Raw genomic sequence first — 26655 nt, 5'->3', positions numbered from 1 at the left:
GTTTTTAAAACTGCACAACGTCTTAGCTTCTAGTAAATTCGTAATTCAGGAATGCCTCTTAAACCTCTGAACTCGAGGAAATTAATTAAAAAGTTCAGAAATACAAAGCTCTCTATCCTTGTAACAGAAATCATACGAGGTTTCGTGAGTTTTTCTGCTTCTGGAGCCCGGCCGTGGGTCAGGCTCGTTTGGTGCTTGCCTGGTCAACCAGGGTGTTGCTGCTAGTGGCCCACTGACCCATATGTACATCACATCACCTATGCCATGCAGTATGTACCACAAGCACTATCTTCGTGGTGCCAGTCATATAACAGCACCTACGCCAGGGTGTATGTACCAGTCGCTTGATAACAGCACCTACGCCAGGCACTGTGTATCACCAGCACTATCTTCATGGTACCAGTCACACAACAGCACCTACGCCAGGGAGTATGTGTCAGTCACATAACAGCACCTACGCCAGGGAGTATTTACCAGTCACATAACAGCACCTACGCCAGGGTGTATGTACCAGTCACATGATAACAGCACCTACGCCAGGCACTGTGTATCACCAGCACTGTCTTCATGGTACCAGTCACACAACAGCACTTACGCCAGGGAGTATGTGTCAATCACATAACAGCACCTACGCCAGGGAGTATTTACCAGTCACATAACAGCACCTACGCCAGGGAGTGTGTACCAATCACATAACAGCACCTACGCCAGGGAGTATGTACCAGTCATATAACAGCACCTACGCCATGGAGTATGTACCAGTCACATAACAGCACATACGCCAGGGAGTATGTACCAGTCACACAACAGCACCTACGCCAGGGAGTATATACCAGTCACATAACAGCACCTACGCCAGGGAGTGTGTACCAGTCACATAACAGCACCTACGCCAGGGAGTATGTACCAGCCACAGTCATCAGCTGCACTAAGAATATTCTCATTGCAGTCATCGTCCTCCTCAGCAGTAATAACATACGAAGCAGTGTGTGAGGCGACTCTTAACGAGTTGACTGTCAGCGTGAGGCTGACACTTCTGTCAGTATGAGGCTGACGTAGTTGGCAATGTAAGGCTGACACAGATGTCAACGTGAGGTGGCATAACTGTCAGCGTGAGGCTGACATAGTTGGCAATGTAAGGCTGACACAGATGTCAACGTGAGGTGGCATAACTGTCAGCGTGAGGCTGACACTTCTGTCAGCATGAGGCTGACATAGTTGGCAATGTAAGGCTGACACAGATGTCAACGTGAGGTGGCATAACTGTCACCGTGAGGCTGACACTTCTGTCAGCATGAGGCTGACATAGTTGGCAATGTAAGGCTGACACAGATGTCAACGTGAGGTGGCATAACTGTCAGCGTGAGGCTGACACGACTGTCTCCCAGAACCTTTTCTCGTACCAACATTACTAGGATGGTTGGTAGACATCAACCATCCAGGGAGGTACTACCCTACTTGTCGATAGTCTACCTTATAACCAGTTTCTTGACCGCGATGGGTCACCTGAACTTCCTAGTTACGGTGCCCCGTGGCCTGGTGGCAATAGCTCTCGTTTCACACGGTGAGGGGTCCGGGTTCGACTCCCGGTGAGGGTTTAAACATTGGGCATGCTTATACCGGTTGTCTGTGTTCACCCATCTGTAAAATGGGTACCTGGGTGCTAGTCTACTGGTGTGGGTCGCATCCTGGGACAAAACTGACCTAATTTGCGGGAAATGCTTAGCATAACAAGCGGCTTTCTATATACTGGTAGTATGTCATTGATGTCAGCTAGGACTGTATACCTTGTACATGTATAAATAAATATATTATAATATTATAGTGGCACTAAGGCTAGTTTACTAATATGAGTAAAAAAAATGCTAAATAGAATTTGTCTAGTACTGGCCAGTAGGCTTATTGTCTACTATGGCTCTTATGATTAAACGTATATGCAGTAAACCCCCGCCAAAAACGTGACATAACCCTGTTTTATGTCACTTTTTTTCTCTAAAACATGTTGCCGCGGACAGTAATAATCCCGTCACGGGCAGTAATAACCCCGTCACGCACAGTAATAACCTCATCATGGACAGTAATAACCCAGACTCGTGGAACTCTGTGTTCCTCAAGAACTGCAAGAAACCCCTGTCACGTGCCTTAAGTATGTTATGGAGAGGGAGCCTAGACACGGGTGTCATCCCACAGTCACTAAAAACAACGGATATAACCCCCACTCCACAAAGGTGGCAGCAAAACAGTAACAAAGAATTATAGACCGGTAGTGCTGGCGTTCCACTTTATAAAAATCTTTGAAAATGTTCTGTGAAGCATGATTGTCAACCACTTGCATAACCAACAGTTTAACAACCCAGGGCAACATGGTTTTAGAGCAGGTCGCTTGTGCCTCTCGCAACTACTGGAATACTATGACATAGTCTTGGATGCACTGACTACAGACTGCAGATATAATATACATAGACGCTACAAAAGCATTTGACAAGCGCGATCATGGTGTAATAACCCACAAAATACATGCTAAAGGAATAATGGGAGAAAATGGGTAGATTTAAGTCACAGGCTACTACAGTAAAAAGCTCTGTCATGTTCCTCATCTTCATATATTCAGATGTAAATCATAGCATCGTGTCATCCTTTGCAAACGATATTAGAATCTACATGAGACTGTCATTCGATAGTGTCACTATCATATCTGCGAGGACAATGATAGGATGGATAATGAGAACCTTCAAAACAAGGGATGCCATACCAATGTTGATCCTTTTTAAAGAACTTGTTCTCTCTTGGCTGGAATACTGCTGTACACTAGCAGCTCCATTCATGGCAGGTGAAATCGTAGATCTAGAGAATGTACAGGGAACCTTTATTGCATATATAAGTTCCGTCAAACACCTTAGTTACTGGAAGCGCTTAGAGTTACTTGGCTCGTGCTCATTGGAGTGCAGGCAAGAGATACATCATAATCTACACCTGGAAAATCCTAGAGGGACTGGTCCCAAATCTTCACACAGAAATCACTCCTTCCGAAAACAAAAGACAGGGCAAACGGTCCAACATACCCCCATGAAAAGTATGAGTGCCATTGGTATACTAAGTGTCCAGGTCCCAAGAATGTTCAACAGCCGACTACCAGGCATAGGGGAAAATACCAGTAGACCCCTGGCTGCCTTCAAGAGGGAGCTGGACAGATACCTAAAGTCGGTACCTGACCAGCCTGGCTGTGGTTCGTACGATGGACCATGTGCGGTCAGCAGTAACAGCCTGGTTGATCAGGCCCTGATCCACCGGGAAGCCTGGTCAAGAACTGGACGCAGGGGCGTTGAACCCCGGAACACCCTCCAACTCTGTCACGGACAGTAACAACCCTGTCACGGACAGTAACCCCGTCACGGACAGTAACAACCCCATCACGGACAGTAATAACCCCATTATGGACAGTAAGACTCCTGTCACGGACAGTAACAACCCCATCACAGTAACCTTGTTACGGACAGTAACAACCCCGTCACGGACAGTAACGCAGCCAAGAATTGTAGTGTCTGCATGCAGCATAAAGGTAACGTTAATGGTCCTAACCCAATCCAAGTGTATCCAACTACTAGTGAACCATAGGAAAGAGTTGCGCTAGATCTGTTAACTAATTTCTAATGTTCTCTCCAGGGCAACAAGCATCCATGTGTTATGGTAGATCATTTCACCAGATGTGAGTTAGCGCCTATTTCAGATAAGACTGCCGAGACAGTAGCTAAAGCGCTTAAAGAACGCATCTGCAGGCATACCACCCCTGAGTCCCTAGTAACAGATAATGGAGGTGAATTCTGTAATGAGATTCTTGAAAATTTGTGTACTTTGTATAAGATCTCTAAATCTACCATTGTTCCTCACCATCCTGCCAGTAATGGGTTGGCAGAACGAACCAATAAGAGAATACAGTACTTGATGTCTTGAGAGCCACTATCAATCCCAATAGTGAAACTTGAGATGAAGTTATTCCTGATATGCAGTGTGCTATAAATTCTACTTACAATGTTTCTATAGGTGACACTCCACATTATGCATTGTACGGTGTAGATAAGCGTATGACTTATGATTTCTTATATTCTAGCCCGAAACCAAATTATAACCCTGATGATTTCATAGCAACTCATACCAGCTGAGCTCAAAGTGTTTTTAGAAGAATCCGTGAAACATTTTATAGATCAACAAAAGAATTTACAAGAGTCACTAATACTCGAGCAAACCCGACTAAAATTAAAGTAGGTTCGAGAGTTATGCTGACTAACTTTAACAAAACGTCTGCAATACCTAAGCTCGATCAGAAGTTTGTTGGTCCTTATCGAGTAGTTGAACATATCAATTCCAATAAGTATAAGGTTAGAGAAGTTAGTACTGGTCAGTATAATCATATTTAGATCATATGAAGTTAGTATGCAATGATAAAGATGATCCTACCCAGACTCATGTGACAAACTCTGACAATCCTCCTGACTCTGTTTCCTCTACCTCTGATACTCAGATGATCAACCTGAATGTCGTTTTTCCCTACGTACACAACAGGTATTGAGAAATCCTCGGGTATCATTTGTAACTACCAATTCAGATCTGCCTCAACCACGGCATGAGTTCGTCAGTGCAACAGAGTTTGATCCTCCCAGAGATGATGCCCATTCTGTATATGTAAATCTCACCCTAGCAGAGTTGGGGTTAAATGTAAATAACCTGTATAGATGAATAATATAGTTTACAATGTATTTCTGTTGTCTGCTACAATATCAGCTTATTAATATTCAAGATTTTTTTTTTGTGTTCACGTTCTCTTCGAATTTTGAGATTTAACAGTCTAGATTTGAGTGCACCAAGTCTGCCTTTTCTGTTAAACACTTCTTTCTTTGTATATATTCCTTTCTCAGAATCTGTAGATCACATGAATACAGATTGATCGATCAACTTTTTTTTTACCACTTTTATTGTAAAATCCCAATATTGAGCCTCATTCTATGAATTGTGCTATATTATACCTTGTAATTACAATAAGTTCCATTATATTAGCTTCCATCCCGATATTCTCTTAATGTATGTTCAATTGTTATGTACTTCGACATTGTATAGAATCAGCTCAAGCTGTACATCTGTCGCCTCTAGTTTGTATTAGCTGTATGTCGGGACACCATACGTTAGCATTGCTGAGCTCTCAGTAGTACCAGTTATCTCAGTAGTACCAGTTACCAGTAACCAGTACCAGTGTCAGTAGTAATGACTCACTCTGTTAACACTGACCTAGTATGTTTTGAATGCTGCTCACCCATATGCACGACTTGTGGGCAGTTGAAGTATAGACAGGAGAGACGGCAGATCAGGCTTTGGTGCTCTCCATATATATATCTGATATACGTACTTAACATCCTATGTGAGTGTTATTACCCAATCCATGTTTCGAACCCCACGCGACATAACCCTGTCACGGAACATATATAACAACACCATCACGGATAGTAACAGCCCCATCGTGGACAATAACAATCCTGTCACGGACAGTAACAACCCCATCACGGACTGTAACAACCCCATCATGGACAGTAACAGCCCCGTCATGGACAGTAACAACCCCATCACGGACTGTAACCCTATCATGGACAGTAACAGCCCCGTCACGGACAGTAACAACCCAATCACGGACAACCCCATTACGAACAGTAGCAATCCTGTCACGGACATCGTCACAGACAGTAACAACCCCATCAAAGACAGTAACAACACCATCACGGACAGTAACAGCACCGTCACGGACAGTAACGGCACCGTCACGGACAGTAACGGCACCGTCACGGACAGTAACGGCACCGTCACGAACAGTAACAGCACCGTCACGGACAGTAACGGCACCGTCACGGACAGTAACAGCACCGTCACGGACAGTGACAGCACCGTCACGGACAGTAACAGCACCGTCACGGACAGTAACAGCACCGTCACGGACAGTAACGGCACCATCACGGACAGTAACAGCACCGTCATGAACAGTAACGGCACCATCACGGACAGTAACAGCACCGTCACGGACAGTAACGGCACCATCACAGACAGTAACAGCACCGTCACGGACAGTAACAGCACCGTCACGGACTAACAGCACCGTCACGGACAGTAACAGCACCGTCACGGACAGTAACGGCACCATCCCGGACAGTAACAGCACCGTCATGGACAGTAACAGCACCGTCACGGACAGTAACAGCACCGTCACGGACAGTAACGGCACCGTCACGGACAGTAACAACACCGTCACGGACAGTAACGGCACCGTCACGGACAGTAACAGCACCGTCACGGACAGTAACAGCACCGTCACGGACAATAACAGCACCGTCACGGACAGTAACGGCACCGTCACGGACAGTAACGGCACCATCCCGGACAGTAACGGCACCGTCACGGACAGTAACAACACCGTCACGGACAGTAACAGCACCGTCACGGACAGTAACAGCACCATCCCGGACAGTAACAGCACCGTCACGGACAGTAACAGCACCGTCACGGACAGTAACAGCACCGTCACGGACAGTAACAGCACCGTCACGGACAGTAACAGCACCATCCCGGACATTAACAGCACCGTCACGGACAGTAACCACCGTCACGGACAGTAACAGCACCATCCCGGACAGTAACAGCACCGTCACGGACAGTAACAGCACCGTCACGGACAGTAACAGCACCGTCACGGACAGTAACAGCACCATCCCGGACAGTAACAGCACCGTCACGGACAGTAACAGCACCGTCACGGACAGTAACAGCACCGTCACGGACAGTAACAGCACCGTCACGGACAGTAACAGCACCATCCCGGACAGTAACAGCACCGTCACGGACAGTAACAGCACCGTCACGGACAGTAACAGCACCGTCACGGACAGTAACAGCACCATCCCGGACAGTAACAGCACCGTGACGGACAGTAACAGCACCGTGACGGACAGTAACAGCACCGTCACGGACAGTAACAGCACCGTCACGGACAGTAACAGCACCGTCACGGACAGTAACAGCACCATCCCGGACAGTAACAGCACCGTCACGGACAGTAACAGCACCGTCACGGACAGTAACAGCACCGTCACGGACAGTAACAGCACCGTCACGGACAGTAATAGCACCGTCACGGACAGTAACAGCACCGTCACGGACAGTAACAGCACCGTCACGGACAGTAACAGCACCGTCACGGACAGTAACAGCACCGTCACGGACAGTAACAGCACCGTCACGGACAGTAACGGCACCGTCACGGAAACAGTTACATATTTTTTTTTTACTCAGCAAATTACATGAGTAACAGTTATCACAATAATAGCCTCTGATGGCCAATTAGGTTTCAAACCTAACTACTGCATCATGAGTTAGATGAAGTTACTGGTCATTAGGAATTTTAATCATGTTTGATGGGTAATTAAAAAAGTTAATGAGGTTATCTGATGGGTGATCAGCGGAGGTATTGATTACATCATCCAACTGACCTGCGTCCACTTGACGGGTGAAACGTCACAGGCGACGTTTTGGTCGATTTTGGGAACTAAATGTGACCAGTGAGAAACAGTAGAGGATCGAAATGTCGTCATGATAATTTTGAAGACAGTTTCTAGAGCTAGCTTTCACGTGTGTGTGTGTACTCGCCTAATTGTACTCGCCTAATTATGGTTGCAGGGGTCGATTCAAAGCTCCTGGCCCTGCCACTTCACTGGTCGCCACTAGGTCCACTCTCTCCCTGCTCCACGAGCTTTATCATACCTCTTAAAGCCTCCACTACCTTACTTTCCAGACTATTCCACTTTCTGACAACTCTATGGCTGAATACGTCCTAGCAACCCTGTGACTTATCTGAGTCTTCAACTTCCAATTGTGACCATTTGTTTCTGTGTCCCATTTCTCTAACATCCTGTCTCTGTCCACCTTGTCGATTCCTCTCATTATTTTATATGTCGTTATCATGTTGCCCCTGTCCCTGCTGTCCTCCAGTGTCGTCAGGTCGAATTCTCTTAACCTCTCCTCGTAGGACATAAGAACATAAGCTCTGGGACTAGTCAAGCTGTAAACCTTTGTACTTTCTCTAGTTTCCTGTCATGCTTGGCCAGGTGAGGGTTCCAAATTGGAGCTGCATACTCCAATATGGACCTGACGTACACGGTGTGCAGGGTCCGGAACGACTCCTTCCTGGGATGTCGGAATGCTATTCTTAGGTTCGCTAATCACCCATATGCTGCAGCAGTTATTTGGGTGATGTGCACCTCAGGAGACGTGTTTGGTATTATACACACTCCACTCAAGATCCTTTTCCTTGAGTAAGGTTTGTAGTCTTTGGCCCACTAGACTGTACTCTGTCTGCGGTCTTCTTTGTTCTTCCCCGATCTTCATGGCTTTGCTCTTGGTGGGATTGAACTCCAGGAGCCAGTTGCTGGACCAGGCCTGCAGCCTGTCCAGATCCCTCTGTAATCCTGACTTAATCTCCTTCGATGGAATTCTACTCATTAAATTCACATCGTCTTCAAACAGGGACACTTCTGAGTCTGTTCCTTCCGTCATGCCATTCACATATACCAGAAACAGCACCGGTCCTAAGACTGACCCCTGTGGAACCCTGCTCGTCACAGGCGCCCACTCTGACACCTCATCACTAACCATGACTCGCTGATGCCTTCCCATCAGGTATTCTCTGATCAATTGCAATACCTTCCCTGTTATAACTGCCTGGTCCTCTAGCTTTTACACTAATCTCTTATGTGAAACTATGTCAAAAACCTTACAGTCCAAGAAAATGCAGTTTTCCCACCCCTCTCTGGTGTTACTGCTGTCACCTTGTCATAGAACTCTAGTAGGTTTGTGACTTTGTGACAGGATTTCCCGTCTATGAATCCATGCTGGTTGCTGTTTATAAGCTTATTCCTTTCTGGGTGGTCCACGATTCTTCTGATAATCTCCATGATTTTGCATACATGTCAGTGATGCTGGCTGTAGTTTAGGTGATGAGGCTTAGCAGCCTCTTCACCTCCTCCTCTGTTGTATCTATCGTGTCCAGCACTTGATAATGTATTCCACCATCCCGGCTTTCTGGAGTCCTTTCTATCTCCACTGTGAATATTTTTTTTAAATCTCGTGTTGAGCTCCTCACATACTTCAAGGTTGTTTCGTGTAAACTCCCTTCCTTCCTTAGCCTGATTACCTGGTCTTTGAGTGTTTTCTTCCTGATGTGACTAAACAACAGCTGGTATTTGTGTGTGTACTCGCATGTATGTGGTTGTAGGAATCGATTCACAGCTCCTCCGTGTACTCACCTAATTATTCTCACCTAATTGTTGTTGCAGGGGTCGATTCATAGCTCCTGGCCCTGCCTCCTCACTGGTCTCTACTAGGTAGACTCTTTCCCTGCTCCATGAGCTTTATCATACCTCTTCTTAAAGAGATGTATGGATCCTGCCTCCACTACATCACTCTCTAGGCTGTTCCACTTCCTGTGTGTGTTTGTCCACGTGTACTCACCTATTTGTACTTACCTATTTTTGGTTGCAGGGGTCGATTCATAGCTTCTGGCCCCGCCTGTTCACTGCTACTGGGTCCTCTCTCTCCCTGCTCCATGAGCTCTGTCAAACCTTTCTTCGTGGGACAATCCCCTTAGCTCTGGAAATAGTCTTGTTGCAAACCTTTGCACTTTCTCTAATTTCTTGACGTGCTTGACCAGGTGTGGATTCCAAAATAGTGCTGCATACTCCAGTATGGGCCTGACATATATAGTGTATAGAGTCTTGCACGATTCCTTACTGAGGTATCGGAACACTATTCTTAGGTTTGCGAGACGCCCATTTGCTGCAGCAATTATCTGATGTGCGCCGCATGACTTTGCATTTGGCAGGGTTAAATTCAAGGAGCTAGTTGTTGTACCAGTCTTGTTGCCTGTACAGGTCTCTTTGTAGTCCTGTCTGATCCTTGACTGATTTAATTCTCCTCATTAACTTCACATCATCTGCAAACAGGGACACTTCTGGGTCTATCCTTTCCATATGTGTGTGTGCATGTGTGTTTGTACCTTTGTGTTTGTATGTGTGTGTGTGTGTACTCACCTGGTTGTGGTTGCAGGGGTCGATTCATAGCTCCTGGCGTGTGTGTGTGTGTGTACTCGCCAATAAGTAGTTTCAAGGGTCGATTCACAGTTCTTGTGTATGTGTACTCACCTGTTTATGGTTGCAGGGGTCGATTCACAACTCGTGTGTGTATGTGTGTTGCTTTGAACTGATAAAACTAGTCTAGTTACCACTCGTGTTGAAGCAAAAGTTACAAGTCCGCTTAATGTGTCCAGTGCAGTTCCCTCCTGTTGTATGCATGAAAGTCACTTCAGTAAAACATTCAGTAAAATACAACTACATCAGAGAGAGAGAGAAAGAGAGAGAGAGAGAATTTAGAAAACTTTAGAAACTGAGAAATAGGATTAAAGATAGCGCTGTTTGGATCTCTTGTTCTCTAACATTTAAAAAACTGCTCACAGCTTCGTTAAAGGTACGAATTGCTGGGGTACTGAAATACCTCATATTTACTTACATTGTTATCACTTGTGTTACAACCTATACCCTGAGTTTCTTCAACATCTGACAAGAGAATGATAATTTAGACACATGTGCAACTCTTGGGTATCTTTATTCAGGAAACGTTTCGCCACACAGTGGCTTCATCAGTCCATACAAAGGAGAAACGTGAAGAGCAGGAGGAGAATGAGGTAATCAGTCCCTCAACCTTGAGTCGATGTGGTCAGTCCATCAATCTTGAGTAGAATACAGCATATGAGCAGAGAAATGGCTTATATACCATTCATCTACAATCCTGTCAGACACTGCAACTTCTTGGGATCTTAATACTTGGGAATTCTTCGCTTGCCTAACCCTTGTGCACGACCTACTTCCACACTGAACAAATGTGACACCACCTACGACTGCTGCACCTCTCCTGTCCACGGTTTATAAGCTGCTTCTCCGCTCATATACCGTATTCTATTCAAGATTGATGGACTGACCACATCGACTCAGGGTTGAGTCGATGTGGTCTCAACTGATAAAGCCACTGTGTGGCGAAACGTTTCCTGAATAAAGATACCCAAGAGTTGCACATGTGTCTAATTTATCAACGTGTCGGTTCTGTGAACCATTCATCTACAATCTGACAAGAGAAGGTCAGGCAGTGTTGTAAACACTGGTGTGGTAATGTCTTCGCTGTGTGGCACAGGTCTCCTTGCTGACTCCAAATCAGGATATTTCCACTTTCAAATTGTATCGATTGAAATTTTTCGCATTCACCATACAGAATTAACAATCGTCGCGGTGTTTCTTGGGTCTCCACACCCAAGTTTAAAATTTTTCTTTGCTTGTTTTATCCACTGTAGTAAGCATTCTACACAGGTTTTGCAAGCCATATGGAAAGCCCAAAACTTGTCTTGTTCTCCAATCACCACTCCAAAATAAGCTTGTTTGGCAAAATCTGTGAATATTTCTCTCTATTTTTTGCAAAGAGCATTAGCCAAAGATGTAGCAAAATGCATTGGGATTGTTTAAGCAGACTCTTTGTGAAGAACTCATGTTTTGATAGGTAGCAGTTAGGCTAGTTTATTCCGAAACGTTTCGCCTACACAGGCTTCTTCGGTCGAGTACAGGAAGTAGGCAGGAACAGTAGTGATTTGAAGACTATGTAATCAGTTCATCACCCTTGAATTGAGGTTATCAGTCCCTCAGCCTGGAGAAGAGTCCTGTTTCATAGTCTGAACCAACTTGAAAGTCAAGCGACAGTGTGGAGACTAATATACTGTCTGATCGCGGGTTCAATCCCCGCCCGTGGTATAATTTGTTTTCTTGTATATATCATTTTGATATTAACTCACGTTTTAAAGGAAAAATAAGAAAAAACCTATAATATTATCACGTGGTCGTCGTTTATATAATCATTTTGTTAAATAATTTAAAAAATAAAGTTATAATCTTTATTAAAACTGTGTGTATATACAATTTGTCACAACATATACACGAGTTATGATTAATTGATGGTAGGTGTGCAGTATCATGCAAACTAGAGCCAATTTGGAAAACCTACTGACATTTTCCAACTGAGCAACCTCGGAATACCTTTAATACTTTCAGATATTTTTGGCAACAGTTTTTTTTTTTGGTTGGCAGATATTATGTTTGTGGATGTAGTAGTAATTGATTTTCCAGACAAAACTCATTTCTTTTAAGTTATGTTGATTCTAATGTCACTTCTCAGCTACTGGGGCTGTTACAACTTTAAACACCTAAATTTATTGTTAGTTGAACCAGAAGTTTGTACCCCATTCACACACACACACACACACACACACACACACACACACACACACACACACACACACACACACACACACATACATACACACAAACGCTGTATTTTGTCAACAGAGACCAAGTTAAGACCATTTTCTAGCATTTACCTGAAAAAGGGTGACATATTCCTTGAGTTTGAGATTGATGAAGCTTGGGGAACATCGTAAGAAGGTAAGCTTTGGGAAAGGTAAGCTTTGGGAAAGGCAAGCTTTGAGAAAGGTAACCTTGGGGAAGGTAAGCTTTGGGAAAGGTAAGCTTTGGGAAAAGTAATCTTTACGGAAGGTAAGCTTCGGGAAAGGTAATCTTTAGAAAATTAAGCTTTAATCAGTATTGGGTAGTCCTCAGTCTCATCAGTGTCGCCAGTCCCTCCGTCCATCTTCCTTGAGGTCAGACATTTCTTTTCCTAGAGTCAAGACGATGGTGTTGTGAGGGAGAGGAGCACCAGAGAGACTTCTCTGGAAGGTATTAATGGTTGGTGGTGTTGGCAACACCACCATTATTTCCTCAGTCATGTGTTACTTGCAACAACATTCTGAGATAAGTTAAAAGCAGTGAGTATTACAAGTGATCTAACCTAGGACTAGTATTTTAAGTAGACTAAGTTAGAGCTAGTATTGTAAGTTAGAACTAGTATGATAAGTTAACTTAGAACTAATATTATAAATGAACTAAGAAGCAGTGTGTATAAGCTAAGCAGGGCTCAGTGGTTATATTAAGCGGACTAAGTAGGGCTCAGTGGTTATATTAAGCGGACTAAGTAGGGCTCAGTGGTTATATTAAGCGGACTAAGTAGGGCTCAGTGGTTATATTAAGCGGACTAAGTAGGGCTCAGTGGTTATATTAAGCGGACTAAGTAGGGCTCAGTGGTTATATTAAGCGGACTAAGTAGGGCTCAGTGGTTATATTAAGCGGACTAAGTAGGGCTCAGTGGTTATATTAAGCGGACTAAGTAGGGCTCAGTGGTTATATTAAGCAGACTAAGTAGGGCTCAGTGGTTATATTAAGCGGACTAAGTAGGGCTCAGTGGTTATATTAAGCGGACTAAGTAGGGCTCAGTGGTTATATTAAGCGGACTAAGTAGGGCTCAGTGGTTATATTAAGCGGACTAAGTAGGGCTCAGTGGTTATATTAAGCGGACTAAGTAGGGCTCAGTGGTTATATTAAGCGGACTAAGTAGGGCTCAGTGGTTATATTAAGCGGACTAAGTAGGGCTCAGTGGTTATATTAAGCGGACTAAGTAGGGCTCAGTGGTTATATTAAGCGGACTAAGTAGGGATCAGTAGTTATATTAAGCGGACTAAGTAGGGATCAGTAGCTATATTAATCGGACTAAGCAGGGATCAGTAGTTATATTAAGTGGACTAAGCAGGGATCAATAGTTATATTAATCGGGCTAAGCAGGGATCAGTAGTTATATTAAGCGGACTAAGTAGGGATCAGTAGTTATATTAATCGGACTAAGCAGGGATCAATAGTTATATTAATCGGACTAGGCAGGGATCAGTAGTTATATTAAGCGGACTAAGCAGGGATCAATAGTTATATTAATCGGACTAGGCAGGGATCAGTAGTTATATTAAGCAGACTAAGCAGGGATCAGTAGTTATATTAAGTGGACTAAGCAGGGATCAATAGTTATATTAAGCGGACTAAGCAGGGATCAGTAGTTATATTAAGCGGACTAAGCAGGGATCAATAGTTATATTAATCGGACTAGGCAGGGATCAGTAGTTATATTAAGCAGACTAAGCAGGGATCAGTAGTTATATTAAGTGGACTAAGCAGGGATCAATATTTATATTAAGCGGACTAAGCAGGGATCAGTAGTTATATTAAGCGGACTAAGCAGGGATCAGTAGTTATATTAATCGGACTAAGCAGGGATCAGTAGTTATATTAATCGGACTAAGCAGGGATAAATAGTTATATTAATCGGACTAAGCAGGGATCAGTAGTTATATTAAGCAGATTAAGCAGGGATCAGTAGTTATATTAATCGGACTAAGCAGGGATCAGTAGTTATATTAATCGGACTAAGCAGGGATAAATAGTTATATTAAGCGGACTAAGCAGGGATCAGTAGTTATATTAATCGGACTAAGCAGGGATCAGTAGTTATAAGCGGACTAAGCAGGGATCAGTAGTTATATTAAGCGGACTAAGCAGGGCTCAGTGGTTATATTAATCGGACTAAGCAGGGATCAATAGTTATATTAATCGGACTAAGCAGGGATCAGTAGTTATATTAAGCGGACTAAGCAGGGATCAATAGTTATATTAAGCGGACTAAGCAGGGATCAGTAGTCATATAAAGCGGACTAAGCAGGGATCAGTAGTTATATTAAGCGGACTAAGCAGGGATCAATAGTTATATTAAGCGGACTAAGCAGGGATCAGTAGTTATATTAAGCGGACTAAGCAGGGATCAATAGTTATATTAAGTGGACTAAGCAGGGATCAGTAGTTATATTAAGCGGACTAAGCAGGGATCAATAGTTATATTAAGCGGACTAAGCAGGGATCAGTAGTTATATTAAGCGGACTAAGCAGGGATCAGTAGTTATATTAAGCGGACTAAGCAGGGATCAGTAGTTATATTAAGCGGACTAAGCAGGGATCAGTAGTTATATTAAGCGGACTAAGCAGGGATCAATAGTTATATTAAGCGGACTAAGCAGGGATCAGTAGTCATATAAAGCGGAGTGTGCTAGAACCAGTCTGCTGGTGGTCAACAGTTAACAGTGACTAATTACTCATGACAGCAGCGCTAATCTCTGCTTCATCGCTATGTTGAATATTATTTATGAGAAATGTAGGTAAGACCAGTGCTGTGTTAACTCTACGCTGTGTTAACTCTACGCTGTGTTAACTCTACGATGTGTTAACTCTACGCTGTGTTATCTCTACGCTGTGTTAACTCTACGCTGTGTTATCTCTACGCTGTGTTAACTCTATGCTGTGTTAACTCTACGCTGTGTTAACTCTACGCTGTGTTAACTCTACGCTGTGTTATCTCTACGCTGTGTTAACTACGCTGTGTTATCTCTACGCTGTGTTAACTCTACGCTGTGTTAACTCTACGCTGTGTTAACTCTACGCTATGTTAACTCTACGCTGTGTTAACTCTACGCTGTGTTATCTCTACGCTGTGTTAACTCTACGCTGTGTTAACTCTACGCTGTGTTAACTCTACGCTGTGTTATCTCTACGCTGTGTTAACTCTACGCTGTGTTATCTCTACGCTGTGTTAACTACGCTGTGTTATCTCTACGCTGTGTTAACTCTACGCTGTGTTAACTCTACGCTGTGTTAACTCTACGCTGTGTTATCTCTACGCTGTGTTAACTCTACGCTGTGTTAACTCTACGCTGTGTTATCTCTACGCTGTGTTAACTCTACGCTGTGTTAACTCTACGCTGTGTTATCTCTACGCTGTGTTAACTACGCTGTGTTATCTCTACGCTGTGTTAACTCTACGCTGTGTTAACTCTACGCTGTGTTAACTCTACGCTGTTGCACATCACAAGCAATCAAGGAAAACTTCTTGCCTAGAGCGAATATTTTCCTGGTATACGTTAGTCGTCGTCGTCGTCTCCTCCTCCTCCTCCTCCTTCTCCTCCTCCTCCTCCTCCTCCTCCTCCTCCTCCTCCTCCTCCTCCTCCTCCTCCTTCTCCTCCTCCCCCTCCTTCTCCTCCTCCTCCTCCTCCTCCTCCTCCTCCTCCTCCTCCTCCTCCTCCTCCTCCTCCTCCAAAACGCAGATGTGGTACACATGAATTTCACATGTGATCATGGGGGTGATTGCACATAAAATGGTAAAATGGAGCAATATATATATCAGGGACAGTAGGAAAATAGATATTCAGCCTTCTAAGAGACAAAACACAAAGAGTGGCAGTAAACAAATCAAAATACAGCATTAGGAACGTCAAGAGTTCATAACCCAAAGACACGATCCTGGTGCCTGTACTGTTTCTGGTAGCAGACATGGATGATAACACTCGCCACAGTTTCGTAGCTTCACTTGCGGATACCATAATAAGCATGAATATCACCTCAGTAGAGGACAAGGAAAAATTGCAGGAAGATATAAGCAGTGTTTTCCGGTGGTTAGTGGAGAACATGACGTTCGATACTAATAAGTTCTACCTGCTTAAATATCTAAATAATTAAGAACTGAAAAGGGACATAGATACAAAATGTAAGAACTTCGCCAAATAGAACAGAAGGAACTGAAGTGATAATGTCAACTTAGCTTTTGTTTAAACAAAACAATAAGACAAATGTCACGACGGCCAGGAAAATGACTGGATAAATAATGAGAACTTTTAAAACTAGATACAGTGCCAGTGATGACACTATTCAAATTGCTTGTGTTCTCTCTCTTATTGTTCAGTGTTGGCAGCTCCTTTCAGGGCAGGATACATGTCAGAGATGGATCACATACTCATTTACGGCTCGCACCGTCTGTCGAGTCTTTTACTTTCGTAGGGAGTGATTTCTGTGTGCAGATTTGGGACCAATCCCTCTAAGATTTTCCAGGTGTAGATTATGATGTATCTTTTTCGCCTGCGATCCAAGGAGTACAGGTCAAGGAGTACAGGTCCAAAGAGTACAGGTCAAGGTGTTTGAATGAATTTATACCAGCGGTGAAGGTTCTCTGTACATTCTCTGATACGAAATTGCACCGGCCTTGAATGGGGCTGTTAATGTACAGATGTTGAGGAAACTCGACAACTTTCTCCGCCAAATGACAGATCAACTGGGCTGTGATGGGTATGTGGGCTAGCGGGCCATCAGTAGCAACAGTCTGGTTGACCAGGCAAGCACTAGACAAGCCTAGCCTAGGGCCAGGCTCCAGAAGTAGAAAAATTCTCGAAGCCTATGAAAGATGTATCAAAGGTATTTTATTCATGAGATAGGAAATACTAAGAGGACGACCAGAGTGCAAAACATTTAACAGGCTTTTGTTGCACACTCATATTGCAGGAATTGTTATTTTGTGTGCTGTGAGTTGTCAGTCATCTGTTTTGTTTTGGTTTGTGACTTTGTAAGTGAGAGAGTGCATATTGTTATAATGAGAGTACATGTTGTTATAGTGAGTATAATTGTTATAGTGAGAATACCTGTTGTTATAGCGGGAGTACATGAAACAGAAGAATGCACTGAAACTCGAACCATGGTTCTGCCAGTAGCAGGATCAGTGCTTCACAACTAAGCCACGAAGCTCACAATAGGAAGATTTTACGCAGTGCACTTGCGTCAGGTGTTTGTGTCAGCGGCAGCAGCTGTGCTCCACTGCCTCTCCCTGGGACCCAGAGTCTTTCCTCAAAAATGACTTTAAATCTTTAAAAATTGCCCGCAAGCATTGAGGTGACCATAATCAGTAAGACTATTTAAAAATATACATTGTGTATATACCCTTAGAGACACACCTGTCTGTGTAGATACCCTCACCTCGGGTGTTTACAAGTGTCAGTTTAAAGTCAGTGTGTTTTGTTTACAGTTGTCCTCACAGCCCTGCCACGTGGGTTTGTTTACATTGCATACTTGCCAGTATTCGCTTTGTTTATAATTGTGTTTAGTTAAAGTGTTTGATATTTACTGTTAATTTCGTTGTGTGGTTGTGCAGTGCTACACTGTTGGGGTTGACACTTGGTTGTGCAGTACTACACTGCTGGGGTTGACACTTGGTTGTGCAGTACTACACTGCTGGGGTTGACACTTGGTTGTGCAGTGCTACACTGCTGGGGTTGACACTTGGTTGTGCAGTACTACACTGCTGGGGTTGACACTTGGTTGTGCAGTGCTACACTGCTGGGGTTGACACTTGGTTGTGCAGTGCTACACTGCTGGGGTTGACACTTGGTTGTGCAGTGCTACACTGCTGGGGTTGACACTTGGGTGTGCAGTGCTACACTGCTGGGGTTGACACTAGGGTGTGCAGTGCTACACTGCTGGGGTTGACACTTGGTTGTGCAGTGCTACACTGCTGGGGTTGACACTTGGGTGTGCAGTGCTACACTGCTGGGGTTGACATTTGGTTGTGCAGTGCTACACTGCTGAGGTTGGCACTAGGTTGTGCAGTGCTACACTGCTGGGGTTGACACTTGGGTGTGCAGTGCTATACTGCTGGGGTTGACATTTGGTTGAGCAGTGCTACACTGCTGGGGTTGACACTTGGGTGTGCAGTGCTACACTGCTGGGGTTGACATTTGGTTGTGCAGTGCTACACTGCTGAGGTTGACACTTGGTTGAGCAGTGCTACACTGCTGGGGTTGACACTTGGTTGTGCAGTGCTACACTGCTGGGGTTGACACTTGGTTGTGCAGTGCTACACTGCTGAGGTTGATACTTGGTTGTGCAGTGCTACACTGCTGGGGTTGACACTTGGTTGTGCAGTGCTACACTGCTGAGGTTGACACTTGGTTGTGCAGTGCTACACTGCTGGGGTTGACACTAGGTTGTGCAGTGCTACACTGCTGGGGTTGACACTAGGTTGTACAGTGCTACACTGCTGGGGTTGACACTAGGTTGTACAGTGCTACACTGCTGGGGTTGACACTAGGTTGTACAGTGCTACACTGCTGGGGTTGACACTAGGTTGTACAGTGCTACACTTCTGGGGTTGACACTAGGTTGTGCAGTGCTACACTGCTGGGGTTGACACTAGGTTGTGCAGTGCTACACTGCTGGGGTTGACACTAGGTTGTGCAGTGCTACACTGCTGAGGTTGACACTAGGTTGTGCAGTGCTACACTGCTGGGGTTGACACTAGGTTGTGCAGTGCTACACTGCTGGGGTTGACACTAGGTTGTGCAGTGCTACACTGCTGGGGTTGACACTAGGTTGTACAGTGCTACACTACTGGGGTTGACACTAGGTTGTGCAGTGCTACACTGCTGAGGTTGACACTAGGTTGTGCAGTGCTACACTGCTGGGGTTGACACTAGGTTGTGCAGTGCTACACTGCTGGGGTTGACACTAGGTTGTGCAGTGCTACACTGCTGGGGTTGACACTAGGTTGTAGAGTGCTACACTACTGGGGTTGACACTAGGTTGTGCAGTGCTACACTGCTGGGGTTGACACTAGGTTGTGCAGTGCTACACTGCTGGGGTTGACACTAGGTTGTAGAGTGCTACACTACTGGGGTTGACACTAGGTTGTGCAGTGCTACACTGCTGGGGTTGACACTAGGTTGTGCAGTGCTACACTGCTGGGGTTGACACTAGGTTGTACAGTGCTACACTACTGGGGTTGACACTAGGTTGTGCAGTGCTACACTACTGGGGTTGACACTAGGTTGTACAGTGCTACACTGCTGGGGTTGACACTAGGTTGTACAGTGCTACACTGCTGGGGTTGACACTAGGTTGTACAGTGCTACACTGCTGGGGTTGACACTAGGTTGTACAGTGCTACACTGCTGGGGTTGACACTAGGTTGTACAGTGCTACATTGCTGGGGTTGACACTAGGTTGTACAGTGCTACACTGCTGGGGTTGACACTAGGTTGTGCAGTGCTACACTGCTGGGGTTGACACTAGGTTGTGCAGTGCTACACTGCTGGGGTTGACACTAGGTTGTACAGTGCTACACTGCTGGGGTTGACACTAGGTTGTGCAGTGCTACACTGCTGGGGTTGACACTAGGTTGTGCAGTGCTACACTGCTGGGGTTGACACTAGGTCGTGCAGTGCTACACTGCTGAGGTTGACACTAGGTTGTGCAGTGCTACACTGCTGGGGTTGAACTTCATACTATGTCATTAATGTCATCTTTTTGTTTCTTTTACAGTAATCTGAGGTTGACACACGTCGAGTGAGAGAGCCTGTGAATGAGCTGTTTTGGTGAGTACTGTCGTGTGTGTGTGTGTGTGTGTGTGTGTGTGTGTGTGTGTGTGTGTGTGTGTGTGTGTGTGTGTGTACGTGCACACAGAGGAGAGTACCCCAAGTGAGAGGGGAAAGGAAGGAGAATAGACAATAATAAGATAAGGAGGAAAATTTGAACTTCTCTAAGACAGAGTTCACAAAACACCAACGTTAGTATATTGTTCAACAATAACCTGGAACAACTGCATGATCAATGTTAGAGAAGAAAACTAACCTGTTGTGTAAACAATTCAGGAATCATGGACCCCGAGGCTCGGTCATAGACCAGACCTACATTAACCCTTAAATGGTCCAAACGTATATATACGTTTTTTTCAACATCTGAAAGTATGTAAAAAATACAGATTTTTTTTTGTTTTACATGTGAAAACGTGTAAAAAAAACTTTAATCAACATTTTTTTTTATATTTGAAAATATACAAAAAAAAAAGAAGATCTACTTTTGTAGCACTATGAATCTGAACGTCGATCTGTTTGGACCGTTTAAGGGTTAGAGAGTAAACATTACTAAAATAATGACTATTAGCAAGCACTCATGTAAGTAAAATGTTTGTCGTATATAAGAGGCTTTGTAAGATTTACTTAACGTTTATGAAACGGAAAAAAGTCTATCGAACAGGCTAGACATTTCAGTTTTACATTCTGTGACAAGAAAATACCTCAGTGAATGGTTGTCTACCAACTTACTATCTATGTTTCACACTCGTATGACAGAGGGTAGTACCTCCCTGGATGGTTATCAACCTAGTACCTATGTTTCACACTCGTATGACACAGGGTAGTACCTCCCTGGATGGTTATCAACCTACTACCTATGTTTCACACTCGTATGACACAGGGTAGTACCTCCCTGGATGGTTATTAACCTACTACCTATGTTTCACACTCGTATGACAGAAGGGTAGCACCTCCCTGGATGGTTATCAACCTACTACCTATGTTTCATACTCGTATGACAGAAGGGTAGCACCTCCCTGGATGGTTATCAACCTACTACCTATGTTTCACACTCGTATGACAGAGGGTAGTACCTCCCTGGATGGTTATCAACCTACTACCTATGTTTCATACTCGTATGACAGAAGGGTAGCACCTCCCTGGATGGTTATCAACCTACTACCTATGTTTCACACTCGTATGACAGAAGGGTAGTACCTCCCTGAATGGTTATCAACCTACTACCTATGTTTCACACTCGTATGACAGAAGGGTAGCACCTCCCTGGATGGTTATCAACCTACTACCTATGTTTCACACTCGTATGACAGAGGGTAGTACCTCCCTGGATGGTTATCAACCTACTACCTATGTTTCACACTCGTATGACAGAAGGGTAGCACCTCCCTGGATGGTTATCAACCTACTACCTATGTTTCACACTCGTATGACAGAGGGTAGTACCTCCCTGGATGGTTATCAACCTACTACCTATGTTTCACACTCGTATGACAGAGGGTAGTACCTCCCTGGATGGTTATCAACCTACTACCTATGTTTCACACTCGTATGACAGAGGGTAGTACCTCCCTGGGAGGTTTCGGGGGCCAACACAGCTTCAGGTGTGGACAGTCAATCATCAATTCCCTGACCTAATCATAACTCACGTGTGTTTTTCTGGGAATTATTGTATTGTATTAACCCCTCTGACCTTGAATCGTAGAGAAGTACCTTGAATGCTGACGTTGTATCATAAATGTCTACTCTGCTGACGTTGTATCATAGACGTCTACCCTGCTGACGTTGTATCATAAACGTCTACTCTGCTGTCGTTGTATCATAGACGTCTACTCTGCTGACGTTGTATCATAGACGTCTACTCTGCTGACGTTGTATCATAGACGTCTACCCTGCTGACGTTGCGACATAGACGTCTACCCTGCTGACGTATCATAGACGTCTACCCTGCTGACGTTGTATCATAAACGTCTACTCTGCTGACGTTGTATCATAGACGTCTACCCTGCTGACGTTGTATCATAGACGTCTACTCTGCTGACGTAGTATCATAAACGTCTACTCTGCTGACGTTGTATCATAGACGTCTACTCTGCTGACGTTGTATCATAGACGTCTACCCTGCTGACGTTGCAACATAGACGTCTACCCTGCTGACGTATCATAGACGTCTACCCTGCTGACGTTGTATCATAGACGCCTGCCCTGCTGACGTTGTATCATAGAGATGTAACCTGCTGACGTTATATCATAAACAGGCACTTCTATAGTATCTTGATGCCGGTGAAGGGATCTTGATCCAGAAAATTCGAGCTGCTTTCCATTTCCTCTAATCACACCTGATGACCTCCCATTTCCCTGGCGTAGTTTATTGTGCACTTTATATGCATTCTGTGGATGGTAGTGGTTAGTTTATTGTGCGCCTCATATCCTGTGGATGATAGTGGCTAGTCTGTCGTACACTCTATATCCATCCTGTGGATGATAGTGGCTAGTTTGTTGTGCATCTCATATCCATTCTGTGGAGGATAGTGACTAGTTTATCGTACACTCCATATCCATCCTGTAGAGAGTAGTGCAAGAACATACGGATACACAAAAGGCCTAATAACTAGGCCCCAAACGAATTTACAGGAGTACATCTGGATTTATATCTGCAGTTCACTTATCTGTTTGAAGCAAATTTTGGAAATTTGCTTAATATATCTGTATCTTATCTTCATTAAGATATCTTGACATAGTACGTGGGTTATTATACTGTCTGTCCTCAACATGTGAACACATAGTGAACACGTAGTGTTCAAGATAGTGACCATAAGGTTGCATTTAAAATTAGGTAAGAGCCTGATTTTTGAGTGATGGTGTTAGTGTTGGCGACCAGCAAAGTTGGTTCTATCTTTCTGCTTTCTTGATCACTATTTGACCCTGAGGAAGGTCACTAGATGTACACTTTTCGATCTTCTCCAAGTGCTCTACGTACAGGTTGGCCATGACTACGTTCTATAGTCAGTTCATGGCCGTGTCAAATGCTTGCTTGTATAGGACTCTCAAAAGCACAAGCCTGTCAAGACTTTCTCGACCATTAGGTTGAGAAAGTCTTGACAGGTGTTGCAAGTGTGAGACCATTGTGAGTGTTTGGGTGAAGTAGGTGCGTGGCTTGTGTAACAAACACCTTAACTGAACAATATTGTAACATCACAACTGCGCAGTTCCTTGTCTCTGATAGTCGTTTGTTTTATCCTCTTAATGAGACAATCCGCTCTGATCGCCACCACTAACACCATCGGGAGGCCTGGTCTTGGACCGGGCCGCGGGGGGGGGGGCGTTGATCTCCGGAATACCCTCCAGGTAGATCACTCAAAACACAGGTTCATTCCTACTTTCTAAAGTATTAACCAAACATATTCTAGAGGACTTGCCTAATATGGGCCAACAGGTCTGCTGCAGCAGTGTTCCCACTTTCTTATGTTCTTATAAGTAAGACACATGTGTAACAGTTAGATATCTTTATCCCGAAACGTTTCGCCTACACAGTTGGCTTCTTCAGTCGAATACAGAGGAGGCAGCAGGAGTAGTAGAGACTTGAAGACGATGTAATCACTCCATCACCCTTGAAAACTACGTGTATACTTACTCTCCATACATGCTCTTTCTCTATATACTCTATACATGCTCTTTATTCATACCCTCTATGTATATTTTCTATACCTGCTCTCAGTACACATCTCTGAGAACTGATAGTCTCTGGTGGGCGAAACATCTGAATAATCTAATATAAACAGCATATTGTGTCTTATTAACATGATTGTCAGTATACTATACATAACAGTGATATACATAACAAGAGTGATATGCATAACAGTAGTGATATACATAACAGTAGTGATATACATAACAGTAGTGATATATATAACAGTAGTGATATACATAACAGTAGTGATATATATAACAGTAGTGATATACATAACAGTAGTGATATACATAACAGTAGTGATATACATAACAGTAGTGATATATATAACAGTAGTGATATGCATAACAGTAGTGATATATATAACAGTAGTGATATGCATAACAGTAGTGATATACATAACAGTAGTGATATATATAACAGTAGTGATATGCATAACAGTAGTGATATACATAACAGTAGTGATATACATAACAGTAGTGATGTACATAACAGTAGTGATATACATAACAGTAGTGATATACATAACAGTAGTGATATATATAACAGTAGTGATATATATAACAGGGATCTACACAACAGTGATCTACATAGCAATGATGATATACATAACAGTGATGTATGTTACAGAGATATACATGACACTGATACACATAACAGTGATATGTATTACAGATATATAATAACAGTGATATATATTGCAGTGATATACATAAAAGTTATGTATGGTACAGAGATATACATAGCAGAGATATATATTTAACATTGATGTATGTGAGTCTAGTGACTTTCTTGATACGGTTCAGGATTGCTTTTTAGAACAGTTTGTGACAGAACCAACTAGAGGAAACAATCTGCTTGACTTGGTTCTTGCCAACAAAGATTCACTAATTAATAATCTTGAGGTTAATGGTGAGCTTGGGGAAAGTGATCACACATCACTTAGTTTCAATATATCATGGAATTACCCAGAGAACTGCACTCAAATCTCTGTCCCAGATTTTCGCTTTGCCGACTTCATGGGACTGAAAAATTACTTGGGTGGGCTAAATTGGGATGTCCTGACTATGGGTCAGGTAGGTGATCTTGGATGCCAATATGACGTTTTTCAGAGCATAGTTCTAGCTGCCCAGACAACTTTTGTTCCGAGTAGGGAAATTAGATCTAACAAAAATGATCCCAAATGGATGAACAATAGATTAAAACATCTCATTGGTCAAAAGAGAGGCATATATAGGCATATCAAAAGAGGGGATGGGCAGTTAAGAAATCAATATATTCAATTAAAGAGGGAAATAAAAAAAGGAATAAGAAAAGCAAAAAGGGATTATGAAGCTATGGTCGCAAGGGATTCAAAGACTAACCCGAAAGGGGTCTTTCATGTATACAGAAGTAAGATTAGGGACAAGATTGGCCCACTTAAGAGTAACTCTGGTCAGATCACTGACAGTGATAAGAATATGTGTGAAATTCTAAATACCTACATCCTCTCAGTTTTCACCCAGGAAAATACTAGCGATATTCCTGAAATAATAGATTATGTAGAACAGGATGATAATAAACTATGTACGATTGCGGTAACTAGTGGCATGGTCCTCAGACAAATAGAGAAACTAAAACCTGACAAATCCCCAGGTCCTGATGAACTGTTTGCAAGGGTGTTAAAAGAATGTAAAGAGGAACTTAGCATACCTTTGGCTAATCTTTTTAACATGTCACTACAAACTGGCATAGTGCCTGATAAGTGGAAAATGGCAAATGTAACACCTATTTACAAGGCAGGTGACAGGTCCTTTGCTTCGAACTATAGACCAATAAGCCTTACCTCCATAGTGGGAAAATTTATGGAATCAATAATTGCAGAAGCAATTCGTAGCCATCTTGACAGGCACAGATTGATTAATGAATCTCAACACGGTTTTACAAAGGGGCGTTCCTGTCTTACGAATTTACTAACTTTTTTCACTAAGGTGTTTGAGGAGGTAGATCATGGTAATGAATATGATATTGTGTATATGGACTTCAGTAAGGCTTTCGATAGAGTTCCACACCAGAGGCTATTGAGGAAACTTAGGGTACACGGAATAGGAGGAGAAATTTTTTCCTGGGTAGAGGCATGGCTGACAAATAGCAGAGAGTTTGCATAAATGGGGAAAAATCAGAATGGAGGCACGTCACAAGCGGTGTTCCTCAGGGGTCAGTGTTGGGCCCGTTGTTGTTCACAATTTACATAAACGACATAGATGAGGGAATAAATAGCGACATAAGCAAATTTGCTGATGACACCAAAATAGGCCGTCCAATTCATTCTAATGATATTAGAGCACTTCAGGATTTGAATAGACTGACGCAATGGTCGGAGAAGTGGCAGTTTAATATTGACAAATGCAGTTTAATATTGACAAATGCAAAGTTCTAAATGTTGGACAGTTAAATAACCATGCCACATATAAACTAAATGTAGATCTTAATATTACTGATTGTGAAAAGGATTTAGGAGTTCTGGTTAGCAGTAACCTAAAACCAAGACAACAGTGCATTAGTGTTCGCAATAAAGCTAACAGAATTCTTGGCTTCATATCTAGAAGTATAAATAATAGAAGTCCTCAGGTTGTTCTTCAACTCTATATATCCTTGGTTAGGCCTCATTTAGACTATGCTGCTCAGTTCTGGTCACCGTATTACAGAACGGATATAAATGCTCTGGAAAACGTACAGAGGAGGA

At 43.5% G+C, this 26655-nt stretch overlaps 1 protein-coding gene across 8 annotated transcripts in view; it reads left to right on the top strand.

The window, feature by feature from the left end:
- LOC128699669 (serine-rich adhesin for platelets-like) overlaps nucleotides 1-26655 on the top strand; it is a 1564428-nt gene that overhangs the window by 692080 nt on the left and 845693 nt on the right. For all 8 annotated transcript variants that reach the window (XM_070099420.1, XM_070099418.1, XM_070099410.1 and 5 more), the window contains one exon: nucleotides 20190-20242. The gene's annotated coding sequence lies outside the window, so the exon portion shown is untranslated. The remainder of the gene's footprint in view (nucleotides 1-20189; nucleotides 20243-26655) is intronic.

Source organism: Cherax quadricarinatus, chromosome 67, assembly GCF_038502225.1.
Source record: "Cherax quadricarinatus isolate ZL_2023a chromosome 67, ASM3850222v1, whole genome shotgun sequence".
Lineage (NCBI taxonomy): Eukaryota > Metazoa > Arthropoda > Malacostraca > Decapoda > Parastacidae > Cherax > Cherax quadricarinatus.
This window is presented reverse-complemented; position numbering and strand designations above follow the sequence as displayed.